Here is a 25,000-nt window from a genome sequence, read left to right on the forward strand (position 1 = left end):
GTGTTGGTCCGTTATACTTCCGGATGGCAATGTTGTGAACTCCTTGGCCAAGCGCATCCTATCTGTAAACGATAAAGGTTACTGGAAGTATTGTGTGTTGGTATCTTTAATTTGGCTTGTGGGTGTTGTGAGTAATTTACCTAAACGCATAACATAGAAGCGTCACTCGTGGCTTTGTTTGTTATTGTTTGTTTTTTTTTTTTGCCATCCGCGTTTGTGAGTGATTCTCTCTAAACTTTATTAACCAGACTATAAAAGTCCATGGTTACACATAGTTTTGTGTGTTGGTCCGTTATACTTCCGGATGGCAATGTTGTGAGCTTCTTAGCCAAGCGCATACTCTCTTTACAGTTTCAGCAACTTCAGCTCATTGCTCAGTCAGTTCTGCTCACTATGAAAAACACACTACATACTGCTATTACTACTGTCATTATGATTATCAGGTCGACTGCGCATGGCCCAAAGGCGGCTTCCGGTAACGACGCAATGGAAGTTACCTCCCCTCTACCAATCTGGCGCGTGCAAGCGTTACGTGCCATGGAAACCGGCGCGGAATGGTGATAATATTAATAAAATGGCCTTAAATTGATAAGCCGTGGGGGGATTTTAATAGGGTCCCCTATATTATTATTATTATCGTTATTGGTTTTCTGGGTTATGTTGGTGAAAGGGTGAATAATATTTCTGTGTGATGTGAGAAAGCGTTCACCGATTTTATTTTGCTGTAAATTAACAAAACGGCTTTTTCTCGTCTTTTCCAGAAAAAAAAAATGAAAACTAATATTTATTTAACGGAAAAAAAAACCCACGGATTATGCTACAATAATTTTATTTTAAAATATTTCTCTATCAATAGATATAGAATCATCAGTTTGGTGTTGTGTTAGGAAGAAACTGTTTTTTTAAATGAATATAAAAGGTTCAATTTTTAAAAAAATGCAAAGCACAGATCGTTTCGGGCTTAAAGCCCTTCTTCAGTTGAAAAAAAAAGGGTGAAATATTTATGTTTGATGTGAGAAAGCGTTCATTGCTTTTGCTGTGAATTAACAAAACGGCCTTTTTCTCATCTTTTCCAGAAAAGAAAGAAAACTTGAGTATTTATTTAACGGAAAAAAAAAACAACAAAAAAAACATTAAATATGTTCAAAGAATTTTATTTTAAAAATATGATTTGATCAATAAATATAGAATCATCAGTTGTTGTTGTCTTATGAAGAACCTGTTCTGTTTTTCTTTCTTGTTTGTTTTGTTTTTTTTTTTAGTTTTTAAAAATGACTATAAAAGCTTCCAAAAATAAAATACCAAACAGAGAACGTTTCGGGCTCAAAGCCCTTCATCAGACAAAAAGAAAAACCCAAAAAAACAGGGAAAACATGAATACATTACTTTGTGGTGGTAGAAAGTTTTACCTTTTTTTTTTAATGACATAAAAGCATCCTGTCCCATAACGGTCGAATTTTATTTCTATTTTATTATAAAATTAAAAAAAATAAATTCCCTTTATTCATCCCCAAGGGGAAATTTGTCTTTAGGGTCTATTCCAAGGGAATACTGGAATAACCCAGGCGTCAGCCGCAGTGCAGCGCCGCAAAGTGAGCTAGGGCGAGGTGACTTGCTCAAGGCCACACAACGCAGGGGCGGGTGATCGAACTCGTTACCTTTTGGGTACGAAACAAAGACCGTACCGCTGAGCCACGCTGCCCCTAAAATATATATTACATTGACCTTCAACTCATCAAATGCTTAAATCTGAGATTCTCTTAATAAGATAAAGACTCAAACAAAAAAGTAACAAGTGCATTCTATACAGATTGATGTTCGGCAAAATGATGTCTACAAAACAGTGGTTAGTATTTATAGATGTAATCAAACCATTTCTTTACATTTTGTGATGGGCAAGGGATGGTTTAAGGTTTTAAGGGTTTTACGGCGCTTGCAACACGTTAAGTTAATGACTCATTAAGGTCATATCAGCGCCAATAAAAAGGAAGAAAATGGGATAGTAAAAAGTTCTAGAATTACAATTAAAGCATCCAAGAATAAGGCAGACAAAGGGGAATTGGTTCAAATAGGGAACAGATGTAGATTCCAAGAGCACACTATCAGTGTACTTAGTTTGAGATCACCTAAATTCTCATCGAGACACTAGCACAGGTCCCCACTAAGAGGAATACACTCAAATGTTTACAAATCATATGTGATCCTACGCCTCGAAGCGGTATTAAGTCGGGATTTGGAAAACGAAGAAAACCGGTTTTAAAGTGGAAATGGTCAAAATGATAAAATTTCAGTTTTGGTTGTTTCAGAAACTACAATCATTTTTCTACATGAAAACAATAATTCAAGATAAGTATTGACGATACATTTAATGTTTAAAAAAGCAACTATCATTGAAACATTCAAAACAAGAGTTGACTTTCTCTCAGAGAGCCACCATTTCCAAGGCTGCACTTGCCAATAATAGCTAATAACAAATACTTTGACCTCAAACTTTAGCCTCGTTGGTTTTTAAAGTTCGTGTTGTTCTACTTATCACTTGATGCACCTTTAGCACTCTCTCTCTCTCTCTCTCTCTCTCTCTCTCTCTCTCTCTCTCTCTCTCAAACACACACGCACACACACACACACACACACTACAACCACCATCACACACATCACTCCGTACTACTTCAATCACCACACCACATCATTATCACTACTACTACAACCACCACCACCACATCATCATCATACCACTATACTACTACAACCACCACCACCACAACGTCCATTACTACTACAACCACTACCACTACATCATCATACTACTACAACCACCACACCACATCATCACTACTACTACAACCACGCCACTACTACAACACAGTCACGACACACACACCACATCATCATCACTACCACTATACTACTTTAACAGCCATTATGACATCATCATCCTACTACTACTTACACTATACACTATCACTACTACTTACTACTACTACTACTACTACTATACTACTACTACTACTATATACTACTACTACTACTACTATACTACTACTACTACTACTACTACTATACTACTACTACTACTACTACTACTACTACTACTACTACTACTACTACTACTACTACTACTACTACTACTACTACTACTATACTACTACTACTACTACTACTAACTACTACTACTACTACTAACTACTACTACTACTACTACTACTACTACTACTACTACTACTACTACTACTACTACTACTACTACTACTACTACTACTACTACTACTACTAACTACTACTACTACTACTATCTATACTACTACTACTACTACTACTACTACTACTACTACTATACTACTACTACTACTACATACTACTACTAAATACCACCAACACAACATCATCCTCACTACCATCATTATGTTTTGGAGCTTTTCTTCACTTGAAATAAGGAAACTTTGGGGTTGTATTTGGCAATGTGTTCATATATCAGAAAATATTTGTAATCAGTTATCTATTTAGATCTATACAATATGTAAACACAATACCAAATTTAAATATCATCTCAATTTCCTTTTTGTGTGTGCGGAAATTCCTCTTTCTGCATTGAAATTCCTCTGAGTGGTGTCTGAAATTCCTGTGAGTGAAATTGAAAATTGGCATCTCTGCAAATTTTACTATTCTCGTCAAATTTTCAATGCTCGTATCTGAAGAGTTATCTTTGCCCATTGATTTGATTATGTGTGAAAACGGTGCCTCACTTCAAAGTCGATTTTCTCAAAACTTGGTTTTTACACTCTCCCTACTTCAAACGGTCATATCTCGGCAATAAATAATCCGAATTTTATAAATTCGGTATCAAAATTCTAAGCATAATATAAGCTATGATTGGGTTCCAAAAACCCTAAATTGAAAAAAAATCCGACTTAATACCGTCTGGAGGCGGAGGGTCACATATATAATACATAGACAAAACATAATACAGTGCATAACAGAGAGATGATTTACAAGGAAATAAATATCATCTCTCAAAACTAACTAACATTTGACTGCTAATAATAATAATAATAATAATAATAATAATAATAATAATAATAATAATAATAATAATAATAATAATAATAATAATAATAATAATAATAATAATAATAATAATAATAATCTTTATTGTCCAAAATAAAGGCAATTCATGCGAGGTATACAATGCTCAGTTTGGTTCATGGTATGAACATCAACACGTTTACATTACAGACACAGCCATACACGAACATACACACTTGCACATTGTTTCTACAAATGTATAGAAAAGAAATGATTGGTAAGGAGAGTGTTAAGATGCGGTACGGAACTATTTGACTAGTTATCTGACGTATTCTGGAACGGCACGTATCCAAACATGTGGCCATAAAATTCGGCCTTCAAATAGCGATCGATTTTGAAATGACCCTCAAGATGGCAACAACAACAACAAAAAGTCCAAGGTTTGAGAGTAGTTTTTTGCCAAGATGAGAGTCATTTAAATCGATCGATATTTGAAGGACGAGTTATCTGATTATTTTTTTTTTAAATACGTAGTGGTGACGATTGTTGTTGTTGTTGTTGTTGTTTTGTTGTTGTGGTGCTGGTGGTGGTGGTGGTGGTGGTGGTGGTGGCGGTGGCAGTAGTAGAAGTAGTAGTAGTAGTAGTAGTAGTAGTAGTAGTAGTAGTAGTAGTAGTAGTAGTAGTAGCAGCAGCAGTAGTAGTAGTAGTAGTAGTAGTAGTAGTAGTAGTAGTAGTAGTAGTAGTAGTAGTAGTGGTAGTAGTAGTAGTAGTGGTAGTAGTAGTAGTAGTAGTAGTAGTAGTAGTAGTAGTAGTAGTAGTAGTAGTAGTAGTAGTAGTAGTGGTTGTAGTAGTAGTAGTAGTAGTAGTAGTAGTAGTAGTAGTAGTAGTAGTAGTAGTAGTAGTGGTGGTGTTAGTAGTAGTAGTAGTAGTAGTAGTAGTAGTAGTAGTAGTAGCAGTAGTAGTAGTAGTAGTAATAGTAGCAGTAATAGTAGAAGTAGTAGTAGTAGTAGTAGTAGTAGTAGTAGTAGTAGTAGTAGTAATAGTAGTAGTAGTAGTAGTAGTAGGAGTAGTAGGAGTAGCAGTGGGAGTAGTAGTAGTTGTCCTAGTAGTAGTAGTAGTCTATGAAGTCGTAGTAGTAGTAGTAGTAGTAGTAGTAGTAGTAGTAGTAGTAGTAGTAGTAGTAGTAGTAGCAGTAGTAGTAGTAGTAGTAGTAGTAGTAGTAGTAGTAGTAGTAGTAGTAGTAGTAGTAGTAGTAGTAGTAGTAGTAGAAATAGCAGTAGTAGTAATAGCAGTAATAATAGTAGTAGTAGTAGTAGTAGTAGTAGTAGTAGTAGTAGTAGTAGTAGTAGTAGTAGTAGTAGTAGTAGTAGAAGTAGTAGTAGTAGTAGTAGTAGTAGTAGTAGTAGTAGATGTAGTAGTGGTAGTTGTGTGGTGGTGTGGTGGTGTGGTGATGGTTGTTTCTTTCCAGAGTTTTTTTGTGCAGTGTTAGGATGCGTTAATTGGGGTGGGATTGGATGAGCGAGGGTGAGCAACGGAGTTCGGTTGGGGGGGGGGGGGGGGGGGGCGGACTCATGGACGGGTCGAGTTGAGAGGTGGAGTGCGGTTGTTGGACAAAATAATAGTCACACGCCCGAACAGCTCAATTGATTTGTAGACTTTTAGAGATACCATACCCTTGGCGCTGGAGTCTTTCCCCAGTTATTGCCGCGTGAATTGACTTGTTAGGCGATTTACAATATTTTTTCGGAGAGAGACAGCGCTGTTAACAGCCAGGTACTCATTTTACACCCGATTTGGTAGAGATTGTGAGTAAAGAGCCTTTTCCAGGGACTCAACTATGCGCCGAGCAAGGCTCGAACTCAGGACCTCTAGATCCAAAAGCGAGTGTCATACCACAACACCGCATGATGTTAACGGCACGTACTCATTTTACAACAGAGTACGGTGAGAAATATGAGTAAAGAGCTTTTACTAGTGCGCCGGACCGAGCAGGACTCGACCCCTAAACTATCCGTTCCACAGCTAAAGACGAGTGCCATACCACTAGACCATAATATTATAGCCGAATATAATAAGAAAACCAATAAATATATTATATGGAAAAAGAAATAGTTTTACTGTGGAATTCATTGGATCGGACGAATATTGTTCATAAAATAAACAGTAAAGCATTTGGCGAAAGTATAACAAGAACGTATAGGAGTAATCGGATATTTGGTCATTAAAAGATCAAAACCAAACAAACGAATCTTAATTTCCTGCCAAATCCAATATGGCTGCGATAAAGGGGAGAGAAATGCCTCCGGGCCATGAGCTGTGAAGTGGGTAATACAAGAATATAGATATAAAATGATTATGAGGCAATGGCCGCCGTAGGAGGGAGAGAGAGAGAGAGAGAGAGAGAGAGAGAGAGAGAGCGAGAGAGAGAGAGAGAGAGAGAGAGAGAGAGAGAGAGAGAGAGAGAGAGAGAGAGAGAGAGATTCTTGAAATTGGAAAAAAAGCAATTTGACAAGGAATGAAATCAATACATGTTTCAGCATACAACCCATAATATATTCACTGATGTCTACTCGAATATGTTTATATAAACATACATATGCACATAGATGGATATAGATAGATAGATAGATAGATAGATAGATAGATAGATAGATAGATAGATAGATAGATAGATAGATAGAAAGATAGACAGAAGAATCGTATATTATAATATAGTAGTTTTAATTTCTCTCCAACTATTTGTCTTGTATTTTATCAATCTATCTTTATGTATGTAAGTCTTTCTATTTCTACCTATCAATCTCTCTATCAATCAATCTATCTATCTATCTATCTATCTATCTATCTATCTATCTATCTATCTATCTATCTATCTATCTATCTATCTATCTATCTATCTATCTATCTATCTATCTATCTATCTATCTATTTATCTACACTTGCTTTTTGGAATTCCGCTCTGTTCCCAACCGCTGCACGAGTGCACAGCACCGGTAGATTCCGTCCCCTAGGCATTTCATGAAGGAATATGAAACAGGATGTCTGATGTCAACAGGAATATCCTATTTTGTCCAAATGGTCAAACTGCGGGGTAATAATAAATCTTGCCAAAGGAAGAAAAAAACGAAAGTGCCTGAAATGGGGCTCAAACCCGGGACCTTCTGGATCAAAATGCAATGCCTTAACCACTCGGCCACTTCGCCCCCAATAGTAGTAAAATCACAATAATAGCAATAGCCATGATAACGATGGCTTCAGTGAAACAGATAAGAATGCGTAGTATCAAATCTATGAACAATAATATGATTGATTTTGACAAACACGATATTCTTATCATAATCGGATAAAGATGAAATGATGTGAGTGACAAGTTGAGAAATGAGAAAGACGAATTCTAAATCACACACACATAATATATTACCAAATATAGATGAAACCAATTTTCCTGGAATATAATATAGGCCTACATACACCGGCGTGTACACATATGCAGGTCTGACATCAGAAAACACTTATGGGCCTAGTTTAACATGGTTGAAATGAACTATATTTTGCGTCATTTTTTAGGAGAATCCCATAACAATGAGCTCATTTATTAGGTTATCGGACCTGCAAATAAATGCACGTCGGCCTACATGATTGAAAGCATAGAGACATTTATAGACAAGACAGACGCATTGGCCAATTGGATAAAATTCGATGAAGGTTTTTGGGTGTTTTGTTTTTTTATATTATAAAAATGTCTTCATATACCTGTATGATCTTAAGACAATGTGTAAAAATAGTTTCAGATATAATTTAAACCAATCTGGCATCCTAATGTCAAATTCCATGAACGAACTGGCGTCTTTTCCTAGGTCTAGACATTTTAAACGTGTGATCTCACTCGGTTAGATTATGTGAATGGATTATTATTATTTAACCTAACAAAAATAAAAGAAAGAAGAAACAAAACGTCAAAAATTATATTCTACGGATTGAACATACATGAATGTAACATTTTCGAGAAAGATTACATACAAAATACCCGACACGGAACGTCGTTTCGAACTTAAACCCATCTTCGGCTAATAATTTTATTTTCTAATATACTGTTTTTGTTATTGGGTCAAGAACAAAATTTGGTGATAGATCGTTTGCTTGTTTCGGCTCCAAGATTTGGAATGAACTACCACGTGGTCAGAGGGAGTGTAAGTCTTTACCTGCCTTTAAAAAAGATCTCAAGAAACATCTTCACTGTATTTGCTTTTATTGACGCTATGAATCCTTGATTTGGCTGTGAATTCATTGCATTGCATTTTTTTTCTTTCACTCAAAATTGATAATTTATATTGTAAAGTGCCCAGAGCTTGTGTTTTACACGAGAATGAGCGCTGTATAAATGTGTATTATTATTATTATTATTATTATTATTATTATTATTATTATTATTATTATTATTATTATTATTATTATTATTATTATTATTATTATTATTATTATCATGTTAATGGCTGAAGAAGGGATTTGAGTCCGACATTTTCTGTGCTTGTATTTTGTTCTTTTACGAAGCTGTTATATTTTTTTTGTTTACTACTTTTGACAGCCTACAGGTTCTAGTAGTTTAGTATCGCTTCGTACTTTTTCTACGTCATAAATCAATAACAATGTGAAAGTGAATGTATCTAAGCTTCAATTTAACTCACTCAACCCTAACACCGAATATATCCGTAGTTTACCCGGGGTTACTTTTACCCCATGCTTATTTATCGCATTTTTATCAGACAAATTATAGGCGTAGTAGCAAAGCTAATGTTTTTAGTTTTTACATGTTAATGGTAGTTGAATAAAACTATCTATGTTGGCCTACATGCTCATTTTTAATACATTTTCCCCCCGATTTTGAAAAGAAGCAATAATGTCTAGGATTGAGTGAGTTAATATACGAAAACAGATAATATGAAAGGTTCGGGTTTCCCCCTTTATCAACAAAACAAGATAATGAAACACTACAGACGAATGATCTCTATGAAAAAAAAACTGGGTCCAACGCCTGAGTACAATAATAAAAGAACAGCGATGGAGGCTATTTGGTCACATTATACGTCGAGAAGATGACATCCCAGCCCAAACTGCAATGACAGAATATTTCCTTCATGGCAACAAATATGTAGGGAGACCACCAACATCAATAGTAACTACTCTGAAGCAGGACCTCTCTACATATCAGAAATTTCTGGATTCAGATGAGGCCGAATTAATCCCTGAAGAACTAAGAAATATTCCAGTGTCCTCCGTACTAAAGTCACAACAAGATCTTGACAGCCTCAAAACTCTGGCCCAGGACAGCGACCAATGGAAACAATTAACAGCATGGATGGAGAGAGCAGCTATACTTATCGACCATGACTGAATAACACAATTCTCAGCAAGCGTCATTCGGGCTGTCAAGCTTATTACTACTACTACTACAAACGAATGAGACAATAATATGTGGATATAAACATAGTAACCATCTTGAGTCTTTCTTCTTGCGACTTCCAGAAGTCATGAGGTCACCACACACGAAAGTTTATTTAATAGTTCATAGCTTTTTATTGAATAATTCATAGATTTTATTTAATAGTTCATAGCTTAAGTGCTAGCTCGCTGCAAACGAGTAGATATTTCTTAATCCTCTACTTACCACCGATAGGAAAATCGTCACATTCGTTACAATGTAACCAACATTTTTCTTATTCTGATTTCCTTTAGTTATAGTTATAGCTATAAAAAATTGACACTGTGTTACAGAGCTCATTTTTCTGAACAAAATATTGAATATGCTCGTTACTATTCTGTTTGCAAAAGCTATTTTTGTGTTGGGTGATTATGACGTTTCGGGTAAAATTCTGGAACTAGATGGTAGGAAGAGAGTTAATGAATGTAAACACACTATTTTGTTTATGAAAGTTGTTAACATACCCATGGATCGAACTGAACAAAATGGCCGTTTGTAATGTTGTCTATTTCAAAATCTGTGAACTTTTTAAAAATTACGCAGATCATTGTAAGCGAATTTTGAGATATGTGATCAATGACTCGACCCGACGTGTACATATTATGCATGTCTGACATCCGAACGCAATTAATTATGGGCCTATCTAGTTTAAGTGTTGTAATGGACAATATTTTGCGTCATTTTTTTTTATTTTTGAGCTTTCCATTACAACAATGAGCCCAAAATGGATTGGGTTATCAGATCTGTGAATAAGTGCACGTCAAATTCGAGCTCATGGAAAAAGTTTTTAAAATAATCTGTCTTCATTAATTCAGAATTCAATAAATAGGGGACATTATCAACTCCATACCTTTTCAAAGGCATTTCTAAATCTTAACTCATTCAACCCTAACTCCGACTATATCCGTAGTTTACAAAGTTTACTTTTACCCCGTGCCTATTTATTACATTTTTATGAGACAAATTATAGGCCTATGTATCAAAGATGATGTTCTTAGATTTTACACGTTAACGGTCATCATCATCATCATCATCATCATCATCATCATCATCATCATCATCATCATCATCATCATCATTGCCTTTTTCACCCTGGGTCAGGGGATAGGCCACAGACAAACAGTTTCCATCCTTCTCTATCCTGAGCTAACTTTGTTTTGTTTATCTCATTCCATGTCTTACCACTTCTCTGTAAATCAGCTTCTTTAGTTCTTCTCCATGTTCCTCGTGGCCTTCCCCTTGATCTTCTGCCTTGAGGTAGTTGAATAATACTATCTCTCTATATATAGTTCGAAGATGACGTCACTCAGGTCTTTGTTATTGTTTTTTGCCATCCGCGTTTATGAGTAATGCTCACTGTACTGTATTAACCCGACTATAAACGTTCATGGATACACACAGTTTTGTGTGTTGGTCCGTTATACTTCCGGATGGCAATGTTATGAGCTTCTTAGCCAAGCGCATACTATCTATATGCTCATTTTTAATGCATTTTTGCCAATTTTTTTAAAGTAGCAAAAATTTCTAGGATTGAGTGATTTAATACGCTTTATGGACGTAACACATCATTTACAATAGACGCCTAATATTATTTGGGGGGGGGGGGGGGATAATTTACATGATTTTATTGAGCCCAAACTCGCGCCAAAAAGCTCTCTGGTTCTCATCACAGGGATCAATTTTATCGCAATAACCTGGGTGGGAATCTAGAAAATTAACCCTTTCCTCTCCTCGTGTTACCACTATCAATTTATGTTACGTTAGGTCGTGCACTGACAAAAGTCTTGTCCTCATTTCTCCCAGAACAGAAAATTATTCCTTACTCTTAAATATTATAAATAATGATTGAAGAAGAAACAAAATTGAGCTTTTATATAGCGCAATATATATATATATATATATATATATATATATATATATATATATATATATATATATATATATCCACTAAACGTGCTCAAAGCGATTTACAGGGGTCCCCGGCCAACAGCAATACGTAACATGTAGGACGGGGCATGACGCAATATTACAATATTTTCATGACAGAGATAGCGCTGTTAACGGTCAGGTACTCATTTTACACCTGAGTACGGTGAGAGAATGTGAGTAAAGAGCCTAGGACTCAAAGGTGCGCCGAGCGAGGCTCGAACCCAGGACCTTCCGATACGAAAACGAGTGTCATACCACAAGACCACATAGCCGCACAATGATGACCTTCAACTCTACTAAAACTCGTAAACCTGAGTCTTACCGAGAACTACCAGAAGGAATTTTGAAGCACTGAAAAAACTTTAAAAGTAATACTTATTCCTATTTTAATTGTTTGTTTTTTTTTTTTAGGTTATCTGAACAGAGAGATGAATGGCATACCATGATCACCGATGTCTGGCACAGGCTTGGTACTTGAAGAAGAAGAAGAACTATTTTTTTCTAAAAAAGAAAAAAATATTAAGCGTTTAGACAAAGCAATAACCATAAAACGTGCTCAAAGTGCTTTACAAAGGGGTCCGTAGCCAACAGCAACATTGATATGTAGGACGAGACAATCTCGCAAATATTATTATCCCAAAAAAAAGCGATTTGTGACCTATCGTCTCAAAACGGTATTATGTCGGAACGAACCATATGCTTAAAAGCCGAATTATATGTTAAACTGGTCAAAAATATAAAATGTTGGAATTAGCACCGTGAAATATGGTTGTCATCCCAATAAAACATATGAACTCAACACAAATCTGATATTTCTGGCTATCAATTCAATTTTCAACATCTTAACCAACCCGACTTAATACCATTTTGAGGCGAAGGGTCACATTTGTCCGCGTTTGTTTTTCTAACAAATTTTAACAATTTAATGTATATAATTATTAACATTAGAAGCTTTCATTCCTATAGATTGCAGGTTTCATGGCCTGACGCGTCTGTCAGTTCCGTTCACCTTCCAGAGGGAATACAAAATCAAAATGTAACTTGTCTTCACGATAAATCATGTCTTCCACGAGCTTGAAATTCACAATTGGATTCAACAGTCTTATGTCACGTCGCCCAGCAACGGCGGCCATCGTGGTTCTAAACAAAGAAAATCTGTACTTTTTATTCTTCATGCTGGCTAGAACATTTTCACATGTCATTTGCTTTGTTTAGAACCAAGCTGCTGATTGCTAGGCGGACGTGACATCAGACTATCGAATCGGATTACCTAGGTGGCAGTCTAAAAAACAATAATAAAGAGCTGAATGACGTCAACTTCGTTCCTTCTTTAACCAATACACAAAAGTATGTGTGACTTTGAACGTAACCAGTCTGATTGGTATAATTTAGTGAGAACTAATCACCTATATATATATATATATATATGTGTGTGTGTGTGTGTGTGCAACCATCAATAAATATATATGCCTGTATGTATATATGTATGTATGTATGTATGTATGTATATATATATATATATATATATATATATATATATATATATATATATATATACATATATCATGGACATAACTGCGACATAATAAAACACAATGGTTTCTGTGGACATTGCCTAATTCGAAGACGGGGAAAGATAACTTTTGTTGAAGAACAAAACAAAATTAAACAAAACAAAACAAGTTACAAGAAGAAGAAAAAACAACTACAAAATTCATTTTAAAAACTGATAGCTAGTTGAAAATGTTGAAAAAGATTGGTGCTGATTAGAATTTCCCGTGTTGTCACGAGCTATTCATATTGGCTATTTCTGTAGTTCTATTTTTCGTATTATCTTTTTCTATCCCTCCCTTTCTTTCCCCCCCCCCTCCCCTTCTCTCTCTCTCTCTCTCTCTCTCTTCTCTCTCTCTCTCTTCTCTCTCTCTCTCTCTCTCTCTCTCTCTCTCTCTCTCTCTCCAATTCGCACATACACCTCAGTTGTAATAATGATAATATTTATCATCCTCATTATCATCATCACTACCAGCATCATAATCATCATCATCATCATCATCCTCACCATAATCATCATCATCATCATCATCATCATCATCATTATCTTCACCATCACCATCATCATCGTCATCATCATCATTATCATCACCGTCATCGTCCATATTGTAGTTATCAGCACAATAAGATTCAGAACATCCACGACAACCACCTCTACTAATACCACAACTACCTCCACCAGCAGCAGCACAACTACGACAACCATCACCACTACCAACACCAACAACAGGAAAACTGCCACCAACATACCACCACAACCACCAATAACAACACCATCACCATCACCACCACCACTAACAACAACAACAATACAACCACCTCAAAACTATCACCACCACCACCACCAGTAGCAACACCACCAGGACCACAACCAAAACCACCTCTACCACAACTACAACCAACACCACGACAGCCACCTCTACTAATACCACAACCACAACAACCATCATCACCATCACTACGACAACCATCACCACCACCAACAATATGAACTGGACAACCACCACCATGCCACCACAACCACCAAAAAACAACACCATCACCATCGCCATCACAAACAACAACAACAATACAACCACCACAAAACTATCACCACCACCACCAGCAGCACCACCAGGACCACAGCCAAAACGACAACTACAATCAACACCACGACAGTCACCTCTACTAATACCACAACCACAACAACCATCAACACCACCACAAACAACAACAACACAACCACCACATAACCACCACCAGTAGCAACACCACCAGTACTACAACCAAAAACACCTCTACCACAACTACAACCAACACCACGACAGCCGCCGCTACTAATACCACAACCACAACAACCATCATCACCACACCACCAACAACAACAATACAACCACCACAAAACCATCACCACCACCAGTAGCAACACCACCAGGACCACAACCAAAACCACCTCAACCATCTCCTCACCACCATCAGCTCATTTCTCTAATGTGCTCCAACAGTCAAATCTACTCACCAGGGAGGACGAAGCAGGATTTACATGTTAGCCAGTGCGAGTCAATAACGGAAAACGATTCTAGAATATTCCTTTGTCAATCTCAATTTTCGCCCATCGAGCCTTCGGGGCAGTTGTAAGGCCAGCCTCAACGATATGAACATTTCATCATTACAATCAGAATATCCATCAATAGCGTCGTCTCTCGTCATCTTCCTTATCATCATCATCCTCATCATCATCATCATCATCATCATCATCATCATCATCATCATCATCATCATCATCATCATCGTCATCATTATCACTTTCGTTCATCTTCGATTTACCATGGTTATCATTATGGTCATCGTCATGGTCATCAATATTGCCTCATCATCATCATCTTCTTTACCATTATCATCATTGTCAGTATCATCATCGTCATCATCATCACCATCATCATCATCATCATCATCATCATCACCTTCATCATCATCATCATCATCATCATCATCATCATCATCATCATCATCATCATCGTCATCGTCGACGACGTCATCATAAGCTTTAAGCGATAATCATTGTGATTAATAGTTGGGTGTGTAATAATGAAAGCAAAACTCTGCCCCCCCCCCCCCCCCCTCCACCCTTCCCCCCACCGGAGTGAATTCCTTGGGGAAAGGCACTTTACGTACAATAACCTCTTCGATTCAGTTGTGAATAAGTACCTAACTATTGACAGCAATGACTGTTGTTAGAGTCTTGTTACCCACAATGGACGCATGAAAAGCGAAATGGGAGAAAAGATAAAATGGGAGAGAATGAGGAACCTGAGTGAGGACGAGAATATCAGGGGAAAAAAGAGGTAGAGGGAGAAAGTGACAGAGATAGAAAGAAAGAAGAAAGAAAAAAAAAAAGAGAGAGAGAGAGAGAGAGGGGGGGGGAGGGTAGAGAGCGATGTAGAGAATGATACAAGAAGAAGAAGGAGAGAGAGAGAGAGAGAGAGAGAGAGAGAGAGAGAGGGTAGAGAGCGATGAAGAGAATGATACAAGAAGAAGGAAAGAGATAGAGAGAGAGAGAGAGAGAGAGAGAGAGAGAGAGAGAGAGAGAAGGGGGGTAGAGAGCGATGGAGAGAATAATACAAAAAGAAGGAAAGAGAGAGAGAGAGAGAAAGAGAGAGAAGGGGGGGTGGAGAGCGATATAGAGAATGATACAAGAAGAAAGAGAGAGAGAGAGAGAGAGAGAGAGAGAGGATGGAGAGCGATATAGAGAATGATACAAGAAGAAGGAGAGAGAGAGAGAGAGAGAGAGAGAGAGAGAGAGAGAGAGAGAGAGGGTGAGAGGAGAGATACAAAGAGAAAGTAAGAACACATAGAGATGTGCGCGACGGATCCAATGAAAACCAGTAGGGACACAGTATCTACTAGTTAAAACATGAAGACGAACGAGGACGAATCGGGACTGAAACCAAGGGAGGTAATCGTGTTAAATGATAACAACGCATTGAATAAGACGAGACGAAAAAATACGACAAATTGAGCGATTGTTTGGGGTTTTTTAAAAAATCTGTTCAAGGTCCGACTAAGCGCCAGGGGGTAGGTAAGTAGCTATCGTAAAGTTATAGCCTGACACCGTGGCCTTCGTAAAGTTATAGCCTGACACCGTGGCCTTTGTAAAGTTATAGCTGACACCGTGGCCTTCGTATAGTTATAGCCTGACACCGTGGCCTTCGTAAAGTTATAGCCTGACACCGTGGCCTTTGTAAAGTTTTGGCCTGACACCGTGGCCTTCGTAAAGTTATAGCCTGACACCGTGGCCTTTGTAAAGTTATAGCTGACACCGTGGCCTTCGTATAGTTATAGCCTGACATCGTGGCCATCGTAAAGTTATAGCCTGACACCGTGGCCTTCGTAAAGTTATAGCCTGACACCGTGGCCTTCGTAAAGTTATGGCCTGACACTGACCAAAAAAATGACGTCAAAATGCCAGTCTTTTGCCACAAAAGAAAACAAATCGTGAGTTGTATTCAATAGTTTAACCAATGAAATAACTTGTTTCCGTGAGCTCTACTAACGACAACTCACTAGACGCTGCACAAACCTTAAAAAATGACGTCAAACTGCCAGTCCTAGAGGGTTCTTGTGTCGGGCTATATGTTAACGATGTTCACGGTAGGTACCCGTGAGTTAAGGAGCTCGTGAGGAACTCTTTTCTGGACTTCTCCTTGACAACAATATTTTGTATTTAATATATTTGCAAATCTGAAAACCTAATAGGCTTCAACAGTCGTGACGTCACTTCCCTCGTAGTGACGCATAATAACTCAGTAACTGGTTCTAAACTATCGGAACAATGGCGGACGCCCTTATGAAATACTTCTCCGACGATCATAAAAGTGTATCCAGAGGAGAAGAAAAACATTATAAATCTGATCATATTTTGACTTTTATGCATTCTGATCACATGACATGTGAAAAAGTTCTAGCCACCATGGAGAATAAAAAGTTCGGATTTTCTTTGTTTAGAACCAAGCTGCTTGTTGAATCCTATTTATTCTGGTCTCATTGTTGCAGTGGAATCTAGATACACTCAAAAAGACACACAAAATATTATTCAATTAAAAATACTGCATAATGTTAAATCAAGCCTGTGATTGCGTTCGGTTATCTTTCCTTTTTTTTCTTTTCTTTTTTCTTTCTTTTTTTCTTTTTTTTTTTTTTTTTTTTTTTGATTTGAATTTTATTTATTGTCTGTTTGGGGTTTTTTAAAAATGATTTTGCGAGTTGTTCTTTTTCAGCAAATGCATTCAAACCATTCCGACCGACGTGCACTTATTTGTAGGTCTGATAACCCAATTCCTTCCGGGCTCATCATTGTTGTAATGGAAATGTCAAACAAAAAAACAATGATGTCCATGACAACCATGTGAATGGCGTTCAGATATCAGACCTTATGAACACGTCGATCCCGACCCAATACTGGTTAGAAGAAATGGGCCAATCTGTCATTTTGCATAGTATTTTAACCGCCAATTTTCTAATACCAGGAATTGATCAATAATGGCCATAAAATCTTTAGAATACCAAAAAAAAATTTAAAAATGTAAAGCCCCAGCCGAACAAATATTTTGAAAATACATTACACAAAACCAATGAAATAAAAAAGAAGAGATGTTACTTTAAAACAAAATAACGAAAAACTAATTACTGTTACCGACGTGTTCATGTATACAGGTCTGACATCCGAACTCGCTTATGGGCCTAGTTTAACATTATTGTAATGGACATTTTTGTTTTTTTTTTGCGTCATTTTTTTTTAGATTTCCATTACAACAATGAGCCCATAATGAATTGGGTTATCAGACCTGCAAATACGTGCCCGTCGGCTGTAACGCTTAGGCCCATATTTTGTTTGCTTTTTAATTTTTTTTTTGTTTTTTTATTTTGGGGTTTTTTTTTTGTTTTTTTTTTCGTTTTTGTTTGTTTTGTTGTTGTTGTTTTGTTTTTTCTTTTTTGTTTTTGTTTTGTATTTTTTTGTGATTTTTAAAATCTTGTTTTTACTTTTTTTATGTGTGTTTGTTTGTTTGTTTGTTTTCATATTGGGGTAGAGTCTCTTAATAAGTATATAATATTATTATTTTTTCAGACCAATGTTTTTTCTCTTTTTGCTCTATTTATGTGTTTTTGTGTGTGTGTTTTTTGGTACAAAATGGGTTTAAATTAAAGCGCACGTATAACCGACACCTCCCGCTTTGCTGTAACTACACTATTATACTCCCTTTGTTAACATTCGTGTCTTCAGCAAACAGAAACTCACCCAGATTTGTTAATAATGTAAAAAGTAAACTTTATTTTATCCAAAATCCGTTAATTAGCAAGGCATATCGCTATCTCCTTTTTCCCCTTGGATTGTTCTGAACTAATACTAATAACTAATTTACATGTTTTCCTATAAGATATGTTTTGATTTTGTACTTTGTTTTTGTACTCTTTGGTTGGGGTTTGGTTATTGTTTGTTTTGTTTTTGCTCTTGGTTTTGGGCGGGGGGGGGGGGGGGGGGGGGGGGGCTGGTGGTGCTTGTTTGCTTTGGTATTTTTTGGTCGTCGTTTTTTGTTTTGTTTTTTTTTTTGGGTTTGTTTTTTTTTTTTTTGGGGGGGGGGGGGGGTTTGGGGGGGGGGGGTTGCTTGTTTTTGTGTGTTTGTTTTTTCTTTTCTTTTTTTCTTTTGCATGTGCGTGGGGGTGGTTGTTTTTTGGGGTTTTTTTTTTTTGTTTTTTTTGTTGTTTTGGGAGGGGGGGGGAGTGGAAGGGGCGGGAGGGGGATGTTTTACGTATTTTGTTGGTTTTACATTTCTTGTTTTTCCAAGATTACAAGACTGATTAGCTATCCCACTTTCATCTTATAATAATAATCAACACGGAATTTAAAAAGTTGTCGTTTAGAATCATTAACCCAACGGAGCGGGGAGTTTATCCCGGTTTCTATTGCGTAAAACATACAATAGCAATTGCTTGTTATCCTTTGGATAGGACACTACTCTATCTTATTATGGACACACACAAATACGCACACACAAACACATACACAACACACACACACACACACATATACATACACTCTCATATCGTTGTATGCTCTCAAGATTATAGATAGTATACAGATGACGTCACTCAGGCCTTTGTTATTGTTTTTGCCATCCGCGTTTGTGAGTTGTTCTCACTAAACTGTATTAACCAGACTATAAAAGTTCATGGTTACACACAGTTTGTGTGTTGGTCGGTTATACTTCCGGATGGCAATGTTGTGAACTCCTTGGCCAAGCTCATTCTGTCTATACGCGTTTATGTTTACACATAGAGAGTTTTCTGTGTTGGTTCTTTTTTGAAAGAATGAATTGTACTTCACTCAGGTCTTTGTTATTGATTTTGACACAGACGACCTCCGATGACCTTTGATACAAACGACCTTTGTCACAGATGGATTATGAAGAGAAAAGAAGACTTTTGACACAGATGACCTCCGATGACCTTTGATACAAACGACCTTTGACACAGATGGATTATGAAGAGAAAAGAAGACTTTTGACACAGATGACCTCCGATGACCTTTGATACAAACGACCTTTGACACAGATGGATTATGAAGAGAAAAGAAGACTTTTGACACAGATGACCTCCGATGACCTTTGATACAAACGACCTTTGTCACAGATGGATTATGAAGAGAAAAGAAGACTTTTGACACAGATGACCTCCGATGACCTTTGATACAAACGACCTTTGACACAGATGGATTATGAAGAGAAAAGAATACTTTTGACACAGACGACCTCCGATGACCTTTGATACAAACGACCTTTGACACAGATGGATTATGAAGAGAAAAGAAGACTTTTGACACAGACTACCTCCGATAACTTTATATAGATAGTATGCGCTTGGCAAAGAAGCTCATAACATTGCCATCCGGAAGTATAATGGACCAAGACACAAAACGGTGTGTATCCATGAACGTCAATAGTCAGGTTAATACAGTTCAGTGAGCATTACTCATAAACGCGGATGGCAATAAACAATAACAAAGACCTGAGTGACGTCATCTTCGAACTATCTATAAACGATTTTCGACAACAATGTAATATGAGTCAGAAAGTGACTTTGATTTAGAAGCTAGATGACCTTTGACACAAACGACCTTATGACAGACCGACTTTGAAGAAAGACATTAGATGACATCTGACACAAAGGAACTCATCACAGATTTTGAAGAAAGCAGTTAGGTGACCTTTGACACAAACGACCTTATGACAGACCGACTTTGAAGAAAGACATTAGATGACATCTGACACAAAGGAACTCATCACAGATTTTGAAGAAAGCAGTTAGGTGACCTTTGACACAAACGACCTTATGACAGACCGACTTTGAAGAAAGACATTAGATGACATCTGACACAAAGGAACTCATCACAGATTTTGAAGAAAGCAGTTAGGTGACCTTTGACACAAACGACCTTATGACAGACCGACTTTGAAGAAAGACATTAGATGACATCTGACACAAAGGAACTCATCACAGATTTTGAAGAAAGCAGTTAGGTGACCTTTGACACAAACGACCTTATGACAGACCGACTTTGAAGAAAGACATTAGATGACATCTGACACAAAGGAACTCATCACAGATTTTGAAGAAAGCAGTTAGGTGACCTTTGACACAAACGACCTTATGACAGACCGACTTTGAAGAAAGACATTAGATGACATCTGACACAAAGGAACTCATCACAGATTTTGAAGAAAGCAGTTAGGTGACCTTTGACACAAACGACCTTATGACAGACCGACTTTGAAGAAAGACATTAGATGACATCTGACACAAAGGAACTCATCACAGATTTTGAAGAAAGCAGTTAGGTGACCTTTGACACAAACGACCTTATGACAGACCGACTTTGAAGAAAGACATTAGATGACATCTGACACAAAGGAACTCATCACAGATTTTGAAGAAAGCAGTTAGGTGACCTTTGACACAAACGACCTTATGACAGACCGACTTTGAAGAAAGACATTAGATGACATCTGACACAAAGGAACTCATCACAGATTTTGAAGAAAGCAGTTCGGTGACCTTTGACACAAACGACCTTATGACAGACCGACTTTGAAGAAAGACATTAGATGACATCTGACACAAAGGAACTCATCACAGATTTTGAAGAAAGCAGTTAGGTGACCTTTGACACAAACGACCTTATGACAGACCGACTTTGAAGAAAGACATTAGATGACATCTGACACAAAGGAACTCATCACAGATTTTGAAGAAAGCAGTTAGGTGACCTTTGACACAAACGACCTTATGACAGACCGACTTTGAAGAAAGACATTAGATGACATCTGACACAAAGGAACTCATCACAGATTTTGAAGAAAGCAGTTAGGTGACCTTTGACACAAACGACCTTATGACAGACCGACTTTGAAGAAAGACATTAGATGACATCTGACACAAAGGAACTCATCACAGATTTTGACGAAAGCAGTTCGGTGACCTTTGACACAAACGACCTTATGACAGACCGACTTTGAAGAAAGACATTAGATGACATCTGACACAAAGGAACTCATCACAGATTTTGAAGAAAGCAGTTAGGTGACCTTTGAAACAAACGACCTTATGACAGACCGACTTTGAAGAAAGACATTAGATGACATCTGACACAAGGAACTCATCACAGATTTTGAAGAAAGCAGTTAGGTGACCTTTGACACAAACGACCTTATGACAGACCGACTTTGAAGAAAGACATTAGATGACATCTGACACAAAGGAACTCATCACAGATTTTGAAGAAAGCAGTTAGGTGACTTTGACACAAACGACCTTATGACAGACCGACTTTGAAGAAAGACATTAGATGACATCTGACACAAAGGAACTCATCACAGATTTTGAAGAAAGCAGTTAGGTGACCTTTGACACAAACGACCTTATGACAGACCGACTTTGAAGAAAGACATTAGATGACATCTGACACAAAGGAACTCATCACAGATTTTGAAGAAAGCAGTTAGGTGACCTTTGACACAAACGACCTTATGACAGACCGACTTTGAAAAAAGACATTAGATGACATCTGACACAAAGGAACTCATCACAGATTTTGAAGAAAGCAGTTAGGTGACCTTTGACACAAACGACCTTATGACAGACCGACTTTGAAGAAAGACATTAGATGACATCTGACACAAAGAACTCATCACAGATTTTGAAGAAAGCAGTTAGGTGACCTTTGACACAAACGACCTTATGACAGACCGACTTTGAAGAAAGACATTAGATGACATCTGACACAAAGGAACTCATCACAGATTTTGAAGAAAGCAGTTAGGTGACCTTTGACACAAACGACCTTATGACAGACCGACTTTGAAGAAAGACATTAGATGACATCTGACACAAAGGAACTCATCACAGATTTTGAAGAAAGCAGTTAGGTGACCTTTGACACAAACGACCTTATGACAGACCGACTTTGAAGAAAGACATTAGATGACATCTGACACAAAGGAACTCATCACAGATTTTGAAGAAAGCAGTTCGGTGACCTTTGACACAAACGACCTTATGACAGACCGACTTTGAAGAAAGACATTAGATGACATCTGACACAAAGGAACTCATCACAGATTTTGAAGAAAGCAGTTCGGTGACCTTTGACACAAACGACCTTATGACAGACCGACATTGAAGAAAGACATTAGATGACATCTGACACAAAGGAACTCATCACAGATTTTGAAGAAAAGCAGTTAGGTGACCTTTGACACAAACGACCTTATGACAGACCGACTTTGAAGAAAGACATTAGATGACATCTGACACAAAGGAACTCATCACAGATTTTGAAGAAAGCAGTTAGGTGACCTTTGACACAAACGACCTTATGACAGACCGACTTTGAAGAAAGACATTAGATGACATCTGACACAAAGGAACTCATCACAGATTTTGACGAAAGCAGTTCGGTGACCTTTGACACAAACGACCTTATGACAGACCGACTTTGAAGAAAGACATTAGATGACATCTGACACAAAGGAACTCATCACAGATTTTGAAGAAAGCAGTTAGGTGACCTTTGAAACAAACGACCTTATGACAGACCGACTTTGAAGAAAGACATTAGATGACATCTGACACAAAGGAACTCATCACAGATTTTGAAGAAAGCAGTTAGGTGACCTTTGACACAAACGACCTTATGACAGACCGACTTTGAAGAAAGACATTAGATGACATCTGACACAAAGGAACTCATCACAGATTTTGAAGAAAGCAGTTAGGTGACGTTTGACACAAACGACCTTATGACAGACCGACTTTGAAGAAAGACATTAGATGACATCTGACACAAAGGAACTCATCACAGATTTTGAAGAAAGCAGTTAGGTGACCTTTGACACAAACGACCTTATGACAGACCGACTTTGAAGAAAGACATTAGATGACATCTGACACAAAGGAACTCATCACAGATTTTGAAGAAAGCAGTTAGGTGACCTTTGACACAAACGACCTTATGACAGACCGACTTTGAAGAAAGACATTAGATGACATCTGACACAAAGGAACTCATCACAGATTTTGAAGAAAGCAGTTAGGTGACCTTTGACACAAACGACCTTATGACAGACCGACTTTGAAGAAAGACATTAGATGACATCTGACACAAAGGAACTCATCACAGATTTTGAAGAAAGCAGTTAGGTGACCTTTGACACAAACGACCTTATGACAGACCGACTTTGAAGAAAGACATTAGATGACATCTGACACAAAGGAACTCATCACAGATTTTGAAGAAAGCAGTTAGGTGACCTTTGACACAAACGACCTTATGACAGACCGACTTTGAAGAAAGACATTAGATGACATCTGACACAAAGGAACTCATCACAGATTTTGAAGAAAGCAGTTAGGTGACCTTTGACACAAACGACCTTATGACAGACCGACTTTGAAGAAAGACATTAGATGACATCTGACACAAAGGAACTCATCACAGATTTTGAAGAAAGCAGTTCGGTGACCTTTGACACAAACGACCTTATGACAGACCGACTTTGAAGAAAGACATTAGATGACATCTGACACAAAGGAACTCATCACAGATTTTGAAGAAAGCAGTTCGGTGACCTTTGACACAAACGACCTTATGACAGACCGACTTTGAAGAAAGACATTAGATGACATCTGACACAAAGGAACTCATCACAGATTTTGAAGAAAGCAGTTAGGTGACCTTTGACACAAACGACCTTATGACAGACCGACTTTGAAGAAAGACATTAGATGACATCTGACACAAAGGAACTCATCACAGATTTTGAAGAAAGCAGTTAGGTGACCTTTGACACAAACGACCTTATGACAGACCGACTTTGAAGAAAGACATTAGATGACATCTGACACAAAGGAACTCATCACAGATTTTGAAGAAAGCAGTTCGGTGACCTTTGACACAAACGACCTCGTCAAAGACAGACTTTGAAGACAGAAATTGGATTCAATAGTCTGGTGTCACGTCGCCTAGCAACGGCGAGCAGGTGGTTCTAAGCAAAGAAAATCGGTACTTTTTTTTCTTCATGCCGGCTAGAACTTTTCATATGTCATGTGATCAGAATGTATAAAAGTCAAAACATGATCATATTTATAATGTTTTTCTCCTCTGGATACACGTTTATGCTCGTCGGAGAGATATTTAATAAGGGCGCCCGCCATTGTTCCGATAGTTTAGAGCCAGTTACTAAGTTACTATGCGTCATTACGAGGAAAGTTACGTCATGACTGTTAAAGACTATTGGACAATCTTTGACACAAACGACCTGGTCAAAGACAGACTTTGAAGACAGAAATTGGACGACCTTTGACACAAACGTACTTATGTCAGACAGACCTTGAAGAGAGAATCGAAATGACCTTTTAATCTTTAAAGCTACTCTATTGAAATGAATCGATAATAAAGTTCAGCCTGCCATCTCTCATCCCAGCATC

General features: G+C 37.5%; 1 protein-coding gene across 1 annotated transcript in view; it reads right to left on the reverse strand.

Moving 5' to 3' along the window:
• The window catches only part of LOC144957510 (uncharacterized), a 137,581-nt gene that overhangs the window by 47,006 nt on the left and 65,575 nt on the right, over positions 1–25,000 (reverse strand). The window lies entirely within an intron of this gene.

Source organism: Berghia stephanieae, chromosome 12 (genome assembly GCF_034508935.2).
Source record: "Berghia stephanieae isolate SIO BIC M18660-M18661 chromosome 12, UCSD_Bste_1.3, whole genome shotgun sequence".
Lineage (NCBI taxonomy): Eukaryota > Metazoa > Mollusca > Gastropoda > Nudibranchia > Aeolidiidae > Berghia > Berghia stephanieae.